At 34.0% G+C, this 14,406-nt stretch overlaps 1 pseudogene; it reads right to left on the bottom strand.

Moving 5' to 3' along the window:
• Positions 1–2,201: 2,201 nt before the first annotated feature.
• LOC138398818 (RNA-binding protein 44-like) lies at positions 2,202–13,836 on the bottom strand (annotated as a pseudogene).
• Between the last annotated feature and the right edge of the window lie 570 nt (positions 13,837–14,406).

Genomic DNA, 14,406 nt, shown 5'->3' with positions numbered 1-14,406 from the left:
ATCTAAATGGAGTAATCAGTTACAGCTGTCCCTTGGTATCCCTGGAGGACTGGTTCTAGGACTCCCTGTAGACACCAAGATCTGAGGATGCTCAAATGCCTTATATAAAGTGGCATAGTATTTGCATATAATCCACACACATCCTCCTGTATACTTTAAATCATCTCTAGATTACTTATAATACCTAATACAATGTAAATTCTATGTAAAGAGTTGTTATGCTGCATTGTTTAGGAAATAATGACAAGAAAGTTGGTTGAATCCATGAACACAGAACCCATGGGCTGACTACACCACGAATAAAAAAGTCTGTTATTTGTCCCTGGTTCAGAGAAGTGCTATGAGCACACTGGATATACATAGGATCTTAACTCCTTAGTGTTAGTGCTGGCTAGAGCTAGTGGTCTGAGAGAGCTCTTTACACACATTCCTTTGTTGGGGAAATAGCACACCAAGAAAACCTTTCAATCAGACGAATATCAACAGCAGGTATTATATAGCTTGTGATAATGTTAAGAGCACATAAGAAAAAAAGAGACAAATTACTTAAGTTAGACAGCATGATTTTGGAAACCACAAATACTAGGATTACAGATAATTTTTTTCTTGCTTGACAAAAAAATTAAGAATTCTTAGACTGCAATCTCATAGTCAATATTGTGAAGGGAACCTGGTCTGAAATCAAAAAAGATTCACTAAATTGAATTACTAGCAAATTCTATACCAGGCACATAGGCAGTACACAAATATTGTTGAATGAATTCATGAGTACTTTTACTTATGTTTTAATGATTTTTAAATAATGAGAGATTTGTAAATTTTATTGTTTTCATTAATAATAGTAATAAGAGTAGCCTAGCACTTATTGCATGCTTTGCTCCAGGCAATATGCTAAGCACTTTATATACACATCACCTCATATGATTCTCCCAACCACCTGGTGAGGCAGCTATTACTAATATTATTTCCATTTTACAGATGATGATACTGAAGTCATAGTAGTTTAGGTCACAACTCTGTTAAGTATTAGTGCTAGAATTCAGGCAGAGTCTTTCATCTTTAGGTAACTAATGCCTAACCTTCTTCATTAACTTACTTCATTTAATTTGTTAATCTCTTTGGATTATAAATGTATTCTACAGGGAAAATAGTGAAACTACCTAGCTTTACATTTTTATACGGCAGTGAAAAAGAAGTAAAGAGATATAATACAGTAAAGGAGTCAGAAGGTGTACATTACACCTATCACCTAACCCTTCACTAATTCAATGTAAAATATCTACTGGATACCCTATGGGCTGCACGCTGTACTTGGCAGTGAACAAAAATCCCTGATCTTGCTGAGCTAGTACGTAAGGGTGGGAAGGCAGTCAACCAAGCAATCAATCAAGTATCAAGTAAGCAAAACACACAGTATTGTGACAAGTGATATGGTGGAAAATAATGCAAGGAAAGAAAAAACCACTTACAATACAATCAGATGATATAATATTATTTTAAGTTGTGCATATGTATTAATATATGCATAAAGAAATGCATTGAAATGGTCACTAAAATATTCATAGTGGTTACTGCAGGTTGGAGAAACTTTAGGTAACTGTAATTTTCTTATATTTTCATATTTTATTTAAAAATCATAATAAGCCATTATTTATACAAGCAGAAAAAAAATAAAACCATTGCTAATATGGAAAATTTAAAAACCCACAGAAATATACAGATAAAAATAAAGGAAGGTAGCATAACTATCACAAGAAATGATAGAATAATCACAGGCACTAGAGAAAATTCTAACTATATAAGCATTTAAGGACTATCTAAAAATGAAAATATTCCTGAAATAGATGAAATTATTAAAGTGAGCGAAAGCAAATAGTTTCCATCACTGATACAGATTTGATAGATTAGTACTGGTTACCTGATGAAAACTGAGAAGTTGGTTTGGTTCACCAGGTAACCGCACCTGGAAAGTGTCCAGTGAGGGCTCAGTGGAAAAGAATGCAGGTTCTCTACTTGCTAACTAAATCTTGGATTTAAGCTTTTAGCAATTTTCTGCTCTTTAAAAAGCTGACCTCCAACTGGCCAATTTCTCATTTTGTAGAAAGAAAAGCTACAAATACGAATAAAATACGCAAACAGCTCAGTCACCCAACACAACACAGAAGCAGGTAAGTATTATTTTACAAATAGGTTAGGATTCCTCAGTCTTCACTTATTTCACTTATTTCTTGGTAATTTCTACAGTCTCATAAATTGAAAACAACAAGCTACGAATTACCTATAATGTTTAAACCTCTGTAAAGTTATCTAAAAAACATGATGAATCACTATGAGAATTACTTGTTTTATATATAAATCTAAAGATGAATATTAAGCAAAATAAGAGAACCAAGCATAAAACTTCTGTGAGAAGCGATTTCAGCAGTCCCGAAATAAAAAGTTCTTTTCAGTTTGAGTGATCTGCTTCCTAGTTTTCCTTTAATTAATACTGATTCCCAGTTTACTAAAACTGTTACTTTTCTGATTTAATTGTGTTTATTAGAAAAAAGACTTTATATACAGAGTAAGAGAAAACTTCTTTAAAAGGACCAAACAGTGCTGCAGCTCTTTGTCATTAAAATTAATTATCTTTTTGGAATGACCATAATCTCTTTACATAGAGGACAAAACTAAAAAAATGTACACAATTTACAGAGATACAAATAGACACAAGAGTTTTCAAATTGGAAACATGAAGCAGAAGAATAAAAGTCCAATTATTCAGCATTATCAGATATATTAGGTGACTTTAAAGACAAGTCAAGCAAAAATAATAAGAACATACTTAACATTCACAGTCAGAATGATGCCATTGTAGTCAATCAAAAATATTTATTTTGAATTAATGAATAAACGCTAAAGATATTTTAAACCTTAATTGTTTTCTGGCAATTATGAAAGAGAACATATTTTTATACTAACCTTTATCATCAAGTTTCAGTTGATCAAAGTCTACATTTATATCACCATTTTTTAAACCATCTTTCTTAGGTGATGTATCTTGTTTAGGATGACTATTGTCAGATAACAAAGATATCTGAGGATTAAGATAATAAAAACAATACAAAGGACTAGCAATTATTGCCCTCTTACTATGTGACAGGCACTCTTCACTGGCATTATTTAGCCCTTACAATAATGAAGGCTATGAGAGTAAAACCATCAACTTGACTTCACAGATGAGAAAACTGAATCTAAGAAACTCATTGTGCCAAGTCACAGTTAACAAGAATTAGGATTTGAATCCAGTCTGTGTATAGTTACCATGTGCTAACACTAGTATTTTGCAAAGTGTGGCATATACACACGAGAAGTACTTGAGATAATTTTTGGAGGTCTATATAAATATTGATAACCTTAACATTTAACAGTTACATATTTAGTGTATGCTTATGCATATCTTTTATTTATGGGAAGTAATATTTCATTCCTATATGTAAGAGTGAATTATTCTTCACACTTAAATTTTTGTAAAAAGGAGAATCATTTAAAGAAAAATACAGAATAACATTATAGGTAATATAGGGCTATGCTAAATTGTGAAGATGGTACATGAATAGCTGAAATTTAGAAATACTATACTACACTATACTGGCTTTCATGCATAATTAGTTAACTTAATGAGACAGGGACTAAAATGTAATCCCAACTTAAAATAGATATTGTTTTATAGCCAAAAATAAGATTATAAAAATTATGTTACATCTGCATCTTGTGCTTTTAAAAATAATTTTTTTTCTACCTAAATAAGCAGATTATACCATTGGTACCATTACAATGAAAATAAAACCCTTAAGAATTATCATATAGGCCGGGCGCGGTAGCTCACGCCTGTAATCCTAGCACTCTGGGAGGCCGAGGCGGGTGGATCGCTCGAGGTCAGGAGTTCTAGACCAGCCTGAGCAAGAGCGAGACCCCATCTCTACTAAAAATAGAAAGAAATTATATGGACAACTAAAATATATATACACAAAAAATTAGCTGGGCATGGTGGCGCATGCCTGTAGTCCCAGCTACTCGGGAGGCTGAGGCAGTAGGATCGCTTGAGCCCAGGAGTTTGAGGTTGCTGTGAGCTAGACTGACGCCACGGCACTCACTCTAGCCCGGGCAACAAAGTGAGAGACTGTCTCAAAAAAAAAAAAAGAATTATTATATAGTACTAAATGTACAAAATGTTTAAGCAAAGTATTAATATGTAAGAAATTTAAGTACATAAAAATCTAGTTATGAATCTGTTAATTCTTTGTGGATAACTGAGTTTTTTTAAAAAATAATTTAACAATTGAATAATTTGTTAAAGCAATTTACTTTTTATCATTCATGTTAGTAGAAAGGAACATATATTAATCAAGTATTTCACTTTGGACTTGAGAATCCATCTTGGGGGATTACCTAAGACCACTAAAATAATGAAACTTTAAGGTTAAGACCAAAATCAGAAAAGCAAAAATAAACTTTAGCTTTCCTATCCCATTGCCTCCTCATTTGATAATGGAATGTAACTTATGTTACTATAACACTTTATAATTTTCAAGGTGTTCGTATATAGATTAGACCATCTTTCTTGATTGTCTTCTGACCAAGATTCCCTCGGGGGAACAAGAGAGAATGAGAAAACCTATGAGAGGCATTTAAAAACTATTTTCATCATTTCAAGAAAGGAGAAATTAAAACTTTTCCCTGCTTAAAATAAATGGAACATTACTTTATTCTGCCTCATGAGATGAAGGTGCAAGATATTAGTTTTAACTACACTCACACAACATGATTATGGCTGTATATCATAGATTTGCCTGGGACAGTCCAGATTTATACCTATTGCTGTGGTGAATGATTAACATTACTCTCTTTCATCCTCAAAAGTCTACTGATTTGGTGATAAATTATATGCTTACCCTACTCAACATATATTGCTGATATCTGTTTGATTAGGCTTAAATACACCATTATGTTCCTCTTAATTAGTTATATCTTTCAAATGGTAGCATATAAAGTCAGCTAGTTGAGTGAAAAGAAGAATGTTGGAGTCTCTAGTTTACTTAAGCCATAAAATTAAAGATTTATACAGATGAACTTTCTAAAAATCTTACTTGAGAGAGTGTCTTTTTTAGGTTCAAAGAAACATCAACATCCTGAGCACTTTGATCATCTAGTTCAGAATCTGCTCCTGAAAAGCTAAACAGATAAACACTTCAGAAGGAACAAGATCTAATGTTTGATAGCGGACTATAGTTAACAATGTATTTTATATTTCAAAATAGCTAGAAGAGAGGACTCGAAATGTTCTCAACACAGAAACAATAAATATTAAATATATGAAGTGATGGATATCCTAAATACCCTGAACTTGATTATTACACATTCTATGCATATACTCTATAAATATGCACAAATATTACATATCAGTAAAAAAGATAATAAACACTTCATTAAAGAATTCATCAATGTTTTAACTAGGCACCAAAATAGAAAATTTAAAGTTAACTGGATTAAGTGATTTTAAAGATTTAATGAGTTCTAAATTAGATGAAATCAACTCACGCATGTGATTCTTCTTTCATCAGCTGTAAAGACAGAAAAGAAATATCTCTGTTTAAAGTGTTTTCTGTCTAAATGAAGTAAAATTTTTATTCCTAAAACATATATACATACTCTGGAAGCAAAAGTAGAGAAGGCAGATAACAATTTTGATTCTACTGACAGTGGGGGCAGCTCTTCCAGTGGTATGCCCTTGTGTATTTTTTCTTTCACACTCACATATCTAACTTTTAAGTCTCCCGAAACAGATAGTAGTGCCGATCCTAATTCCTTCTTAGCAGAATTACTTGATAAATTCCTGTTCAAAATTTAAGTTCACAAAACTAAATTATTTAGGCCCAAATCATCCATTGAACACTAATATTAACATATTATACACTTAGTTCTAACTCTATAGATCATATTTTTTTTTCTTTTAAATATTGAGTAAAAGAAAGTGAACCACAATTAATGTGCTTTCCTAAGGGCAGTACAAACATCTCTCAACAGATAAACCAGAGAGAATGTGGTAGAATGTCATGCAAAACCCCCCTGACTTCATTCTTACTTGGACTTTATATAAAGTTCAAACATATTACTTTTTCTAGGAAAAGTCCATTACCCCTAGGCCAGCTAACAAGCCCAGTTACAATCTACCCCTCATTCTGCCCTTCAAAAATGAAAATTAAAAAAAAATTTCCAGAATAAACTTGAAGGTAGTGATACATTTCTTTAAAAATACAGATTTAAAATCAATAAACACCTATATAATCCCTCCCTATTTTCCATTCCAAGTTTGTAAATATCACAACAATGACGATGACACGTCTGATAGTGAACAGTTAAAAGTTGCAGCTCTGCTTTCACGGCTCTCTGCATTATTTTCTGACAGCACACTGATGGCAAATTCTCCGTCTCTTTAAAAAGTTGAAATTCCCTTTAAAATTAAAAAAAAAAAAAAAGGATTAGGTTAAGATTCCAAACATTTTTCTATAGTAATGACAGGCCTCTAGAAACATTTTAAATTTCTTGCATTTCCCTATCAAGTTTAAATGGATTCTACTCAGGATAGAGAGGCTGTAGGAACACATAACAGCTTCAGAAAACAAGGACATCAAGAATTATGACTAAATATATGCTTTCTAGAAGTCAAGGAAGTAAACAATTCTCAAATTCATACTTTCTTTTACCAAAAAAGGATTCCAACCTAACATAATAACTTTATCCAGAATCAATATATTTTTCAGCCTAAATCAAACTTCGGCCAAGATTTTTTTAAGTTGTCAGCATTTTGGATGGAAATCGTTCTTAAACATACCATCTTTTTTAGCAGAAAATAATGTACATTTTCCTTAACATAAGCAAATATTTTGCTGTGCTATTACAACATATCCATCGAAAAGCCCCAAGTCATTACATCTTTTTGAGTGTTAATGTTATTGGAAGTCTTCCCTTGTTTCCAGTTGCCAATTTCAGCTGTTCTCAATACTTCTGCTTCTGGAGTTGAGATGCCAGAATAAACTCATTAGAAGAATGAATGAAGGAAGGAAAAAGTAAATGACCTCAGAACATTATAACTAATTTGGCTTCTTAGACACCTCCCTGTTTCTCTACCTTCCCACTTCCTCATGCTTCATGGTGCTCTGAATTATAAGGGTATCTTAATAAATGCAAAGCAAATTACATAATAAATTAAAATCAAAATTAAAACACACCAGTGAAAGTAGCTATTTACTTCTTCAAATTTATAATATTTAAAAAAACATTTTTTGTTTTTGTCTATAGGGGAATAAAATGAAAGACAATGGAAAATTAAATCAGTATGAGTTTAGGTTGAACAGGTAAGATGCCAGGAGTTTCTGATGAAATTGAGACAGAAATCTCAATAAATGAAGGGCTTTAATATTCTATATTGTTTTATTCTGTATGGTTAAATATGCTACGCACAAAACAAACACTATTTCGATTTCCCCCCATATGTATCTGCAAGCTCACACATCTGACGTACCTCTAAGGATGTTTCCTGAAGTCTGTGATATCAGATGTTTTTCTTAATTCCAGGGAATCCTGAAAACATGATTTTCAACTAAATTATAAATATATGATAAATAACACATGGTCTATCTGGAGTTCCAAACTAGTATTAATAAAATGTAAAATTCAACTTCTAATGTACTTTGTGGCAATAGCAGCCATGAGAGGATAGGGCTGGTAATAATCTATATCCCCTTTCCTCTCATCTAGCATTTTCTCACAAAAGCCTCAACATAATCAATGAACCAAAAACATTTGTTAGCATATACTGTCTCTTTATAAAGTCAAATAAAATTGTTATTAATCATATTGATTTTACCTTGTTTAGAAAATTTCCATTAGGTTTTAAACCGCCAACTGAGGGAGATTTTCCTCATCTTTTTATCACAGCCATCTGAGGATCTACCCAATCTTGACCCTGTGACCACTCTGTATTACAAGCCACACTTCTTTGTTGCTCACTTTGCCATTCACCAGGCCGTTTTTTATTCATCATTGTAATCTCTGTGTTGCTTGATGCAGATACTACAGAAGATCTTGCACTTGTTGCCCTGCTGGTTGTAAAACAAGCCCTAAAATGAATGCTAACATCCACAGTCTGATTAATTGTGACTGTAAAACTTGCTGCATTTGTCATTGATTTAGGATTTATTCCTTCCATATTGTGAAGGCACGTTTTATTTGTGGCACTGCTACTGGCAACTTTTACGAGCTACCTTCTTCTATTGCCTGAATATCTCTGACTGTAACCCTTGGTAGTGTACTAGAAAAATCTCAGGCTGAGTCAGGGGTGTTTTGTAGGCTTTTATAATGTGAATATTCACAGGCAGAAATTACTGAGTCATCAAAAACAGAGGTCCAGGAAGTTTGACAATCTTTACAGGGTTGTAGTAATGTCTCCAAAGCTTTGTCTTGTGGTAATGTGCTAGAATTTTTAAGGTGCTGTAATATTTTGTTCTCAACAATTGTATTTCCACAAAAATCTGTACTTTTAGTTATTGGAGATTTCATTTTTTCAGTATAAATTTTAGTTTTTAATGCTTTTTGAGGGTTCAAGAAACCACTCTTAGATTGAGATTCCTGGTTTCCAAGAGAACTGCTTGTTAGTATACTGTCATCAAATACTGTGTGGTACATTAGTCTCTTGTTCCTTACACTTTTCATAATATTCTCTTAACATGACAGAATTCTGAAATTTGGAGACGTGAGGTGAATCTGCTTCTCCATAAACATCAAGTGACTCTAAAGAAAAGATAGAACCACTTTCCAATTTAACATGATTATCTTCTAGATTGCTAGCACATTTAACTTCATAACCTGAATTTCTTAATTCAACTTCCAGATTAGATATACTTAATGTTTTTGTATGATCAAAAGATAAATGGTTACTTATATATTCTTGTTCTTCTGCACTGTGATATTCCTGCTGTGAGTCTTCATCTGTATCATGCTTTTGCATATCTTCAGCAGTTTCTTTATATTTACCATCTGAAATCTTGTACATTCTTTCCACGTCAAGTCTTATTACCTTGATGTTCCAAAATATCAAAACACCTCCTTTCTTTTCTGCATTTCAGGATCTAATTGTGAACTTAAAAGAATAATACTTTCATGCTTTTAGTTTTGACTCTGAATAATGACTAGAGTATGTTTCATTTAAGGAAGCATAGTCAGTACTGTCTTCAAACTCACATGACTGAGACTGAGTACTCTTTCTGTTAGTACCTTAACTCACTGAAAAAGATGGCTCCAATAAATCTATTTTGTCAATGTTGCCGATTTCTTTGTCATTAGCTCTTTGCTCTAGTGCCAAGGAATCCCAGTCATCATCAGGAAAAGTCAATTTGACTTCATTACAACAATTGGAAGATAACAAATTTTCTTTCTTAGTTTTAGAAAGTTTATCTGATTTAAAAAAGGGGATAAAATGTTAACAGCAGCAACATTATATCATTTAAACACTAAAAAAACCTTATATACCATCTGGTCCAAGCTTTTCCCAGTACACAAATACTTTTTATATTATACATGACAAATATCCATTCTAGTAGCTGTTACAGACTGAACTGTGTTCCCCCACAATTCCCAAATTCATATGTTGAAGCCCTAATCCACAATGTGATGGTATTTGGAGATGGGGCCTTTGGGAGGTAATTATGTTTAGATGATTAGCACCCTTGTACAGGACAGGAGAGAGCTTTCTTCCCCTCTCTTATGTGAGGACACAGCAAGAAGGCAGCCATCTCCAAGTCAGGAAGAGATCTCTCACCAGAACCTGACCATGGGGGGCACCGTGATCTCAGACTTCCACCCTCCAGAACTATGAGAAAATGAACTTCTGTTGTCTTAGCCACTCATTCTATGGTATTTTGTTATGGTTGCCTGAGAAGACTAAGATAGTAGCCAAGATTCTGCTTGAATTTTCAATGGCAAGGAGTTGACTATTTATAGGGCAGCCACTCTGTTTGTAGGCAGGTCTAATAAAAAACTTTTTTCTTAAAAAATTATTTAATAAATCTTTGAGTGCTCCTAGTGCCAGCCCTAGGCATTGCAAAAACAAAGGAAAAGAAAACATGAGTGCTGCCCTCAAATGCTTATGGATTTCCTAAGAGTCACAAATAAGCACATAAAAATGTACTAAAGATAAAAGGGCTGACAGAGTTGTGCTGACAGAGCAGGTAAATGCTTCAGAAGAAAGAAGTAGATTTCAGAGAAACTTTCTATTTAAAAAGTGTTTTGAAACAAAATAGACAAAATCATTTTAGGCAGATCCAACAGCAAGTACAGTTAGCTGTGTGAAAGGAAATTCTAAGTTAGCTTGTCTGGAGTGAAAGAGCTTGATGGGAGTGACAAGACCTGTGAACTGAAAGAAGCCTTTTATGATGTGCTAAGGAGTATGGACTCTTATTCTAAGGCAATGGAAGACCACTGACAGCTCCTTAACTGGGTAATCATGTGACTGGAATTGGGATACTGGCAACAATCAGAATGAAGGCTTGAAGGAGAAGAGTAAAGGCAGGTAGACCAAGAGTGCAGAAGTGACACTGAAAAACAGACTGGTATAAAAGTTCTACAACTGACCAAGTCTTGGTGACTGATTAGAATTGGCAGTGAGAGGAAGAGAGATATCAGTAGTTTTCAAATATTTTTTTGGCTAAGATCACAATTTGAAACACATTTTATATCATGACCCAGTACATGCATTTGACAATATATGTGTATATAAGGAAAATGAATATTTTACAGAACAGTAATTACTCCATTTCCAATGTGGTCTTTCATTTTCTATTTTATTTCATTTCATTAAAAAAAGCTGATCACAATCAGCTAAACTGCTTTCATGACTCACCAACTGGCCACTACCTGCTTAATCATTCTAAGATAATGCTATGGTTTCCAACTTGGTACTACAGTTCAATGGGAATACTCGTTACTAAAGAGATAGAGACTTTATGAAGAACAGATTTAGAGGGTAAACAGGAAAATGAAGAGGAGGGGGAAGATAATGAGTTCAATTCCAGACAAGAGAACTATGAGGTTAGTGATAGAACACCCAGATGTAAATGTCCAGTAAGCTGTTATAAATATGGGGTTGGACATAAGAGATCTGGTTAGGAGTTCTTTACACATTCTAAATACTAATTTTTATTTTCTAAAATGTATAAGTGAATTTTCCTAGACTATTATCTTTTAATTTTTTTTTTTTTTAAGAGACAAGGTCTTGCTATGTTGCTCAGGTTGGACTTGAACTCTATGGCTTAAGCTATCTTCTTGCCTCAGATAGGGGTACAGGCATGTGCCATAGCACCTGGCTTAAACTTTTTATAGCACTTTGTTATACCAAAGTCTTTGAGATTATTTAGTTAAATGATTGGGTCTTTTCTTTTATGACTTCTGGGTTTTGTGTCTGGCCTTCCCTACCAAATAATTATTAAAAAATTCTCTTATAATTTATTCTAATTCTATGTGTTTCTGTATGTTTAACACTTAGCCTTTCTACATTATGTAGAATTTATTTTTCTCTCTAGCATAAGGTAGGAATCTAACTTAATTTCCTTCCAAAATGGATAGTCAATTGTCCTAACACCATTTGCTAAATAATCCATTGTTTTCCTTCTGAGTTGAAACAGCATCTTTATCATATCCTGCAATCTGTTTCTGTGTCATAATTTTCCAAGAGTCTATTTCTATTTATTCTGTTTCATTAATCTATTATCTTTTGTGTGATAACATTATCCTGTTTTAATTATTATAGCATCATAGGATATTTTTGTATGGGCTAGGTTAAGCTTCTTCCTTTTTGGTTTTATTTATTTTATATTCTCTCCCCCAAATTAAATATTTTAGACTCAGTTTTTTGGAAACATTTTGAATTGGATTAAAAATCCTATTGATATTTACTGGGAAAGAGAGAGAACCATTATCATGTCCAATCTCTAGCAACCTTTCCTTAATTCCAACATTTAATGTATGAATAGAAAGTACACTGTTTGTTCCATTAGGGTTCATGGCTAATGTCTTCATTGTATAATATATTCATTGTCTAATACTTTATCACTTTTAAATGGCCCTCTTTATCTTCTTATAATGGTTTTTGCATCAATTATACTATATTAATACTTAAGATTAAGTATTAAGTTCATTTTTTTTAAGTTCCTTTGTTTCTTAACTTGCCTACTTTTTTTTTTTGGCTTTTCATTAAATGGACAATCTTCATTATAAGCATTACAGTAACAATCTAATTGCAAAAATAATAAAAAATAAAACTTTGGGGAACATTATTCATCAAAGTATTAGAAATATAAAACCACTGGGAAAAGGATAACAAATGATGTCATTTTAGTGTGTAACCTAATTGTACATTTTTACAATCCATTACTTCCAACTTTGAGTAACATCGGATAGGTTAATGGTAGTGGCAAAATAACACTTCATTCAATCTACAACATGTTTGACACATTAAAAACCATTTTTAATTTTAAACCTTTCTTTTCTGTTTTAAATGTGTCTAATGAAAAATATAGGATGGGATTTTTGTTTTGACCTAGAATCTCTCTTAATAGTTTAAACCACAAGCCAGGCATAGTGGTGTGAGCCTACATTCCCAACTACTCAAGATACAGAGGCAGGAGGATCCCTTGAGCTGCAGTGGGCTATGATCACACCACTGCACACCAGCCTGGGTGACAGAGCAAGACACCATCTCAAAAAAAAAAAAAAAAAAAGAAAAAAAGAAAAAGTTTAAGCCACATATATTCATGGGCACATAAACTTTAGTCACTTGCCTTTTATGTTCTTGCTATTTCTTATTTTCTTTCTACCATTAACAAAAAGAAATTTCGGATTTGTGGGAAGAAAAAAACATATACAACTTGTTAGGCAGCAGAAGTCAACCTGCCCACTTTCCACCTATTACTCAAATGCAACTGTACCTGTCAACAGTTCTGGAAAGCCTGGCTGGACGGAAACCCTGCTTCCTGCTCCCCTTCCCCTCCCCAAATCTTCCATTTCCCTGAAAGGTCTTGCCTAGACTGCCCATAGCCACCAAAACTCACCTCAGTGAATCTGCCCAGTTAAAAACACACTGACTCTTACTCTTACTACCTCATGGGAGGAAGGCTTAAAAAGTACCAACATTGGAGGCGGACCTGTTTGACACAGTTACATTTATCACCCCTTCCCACTCAGAATAAAGGCAGCTGGCCTGGACCCTCACCTTTCTGGAGGTTTCCTCCATTCCTGTGGTAGTCTTTACCAGAAGCTGTCTCCACCACTGCAGGGCCTGCATCACTCAAGGATATATAGTCTAGAAAAGGTATAAATATTTAACTACTATTACACTTGACATTATATTTAAAAAAAAGAAACATTAGAAATACAAGAAGAACGGGATAAAGCAGCAGTTATAGTCAAAGATTCTAGTATCAAATGGCTAATAAATAATAAAACTGGTAGGACATATGAGTAACTTTTAAAACGGCATGAATTCACAGTGACATAGAGAACAAAGGCATTCTTTTGGAATTTCTAAGGAACATCTAAGAAACCACCAACGTGTCAGGTCACCAAAATAAGTCCAAAAAAGAAAACAAAACAGAATCTTAAAGACTATAATGTGATATTTATGTCAAACCTAGATCAAAAATATTTTCAAAAGAAATTGTACAATTATTAAAAACCAATGACATGATATAACCATACGGTGGAGTCTTTTCCAGCAATAAAAAGGAACAAACTACCAAACATTACCTCATGGATTAACCTCAAAAACATTACGTTGAATGAAAGAAGCCAGACAAAAAAGGTTACATACTGTATGATTCCATTTAAATAAAATGTCCAGAAAAAGCAAATTTATAGAGAAAGTAGATTAGTGGCTCTCTGGGATGGAGGAGCAGGGGCGTGGCGGAGAAATTAGCTATAAATGGGCATGAGGGATCTTATTTGGGTGACATAAATGCTCTAAAACTGATTTATGGTTTTATGTGATGGTTGCACCACTTGATAGTTACTAAAAAAAAAAAATCACTGAAATGAGTAAAATATACCTCGTAACTGCCTCGGAAAGACAGGTCTCGGACTTAGCTAGACAAGCCTTTGGGGTGCAGGTCGCTCAGCACCCGCGAGGCCGAGCTGGAAGAGCCCTCTTGGGACGGGCATGAAGGTCTGAGAACCCCGGGGCCGCCCGGCCCATCCCGCGCCTCGCCGGCCTCGTCCCCACCGCCCTTTGGCGTCCCGCGTGCCTCAGCCGGACGGACCTCGGGGCGTTACCCGGCCACACAGGGGTTCACCGTCCCCGACCTGCTCAAGCCCAGC

The sequence above is a fragment of the Eulemur rufifrons genome, chromosome 18, assembly GCF_041146395.1.
Source record: "Eulemur rufifrons isolate Redbay chromosome 18, OSU_ERuf_1, whole genome shotgun sequence".
In the NCBI taxonomy this organism is placed as follows: Eukaryota; Metazoa; Chordata; class Mammalia; order Primates; family Lemuridae; genus Eulemur; species Eulemur rufifrons.
This window is presented reverse-complemented; position numbering and strand designations above follow the sequence as displayed.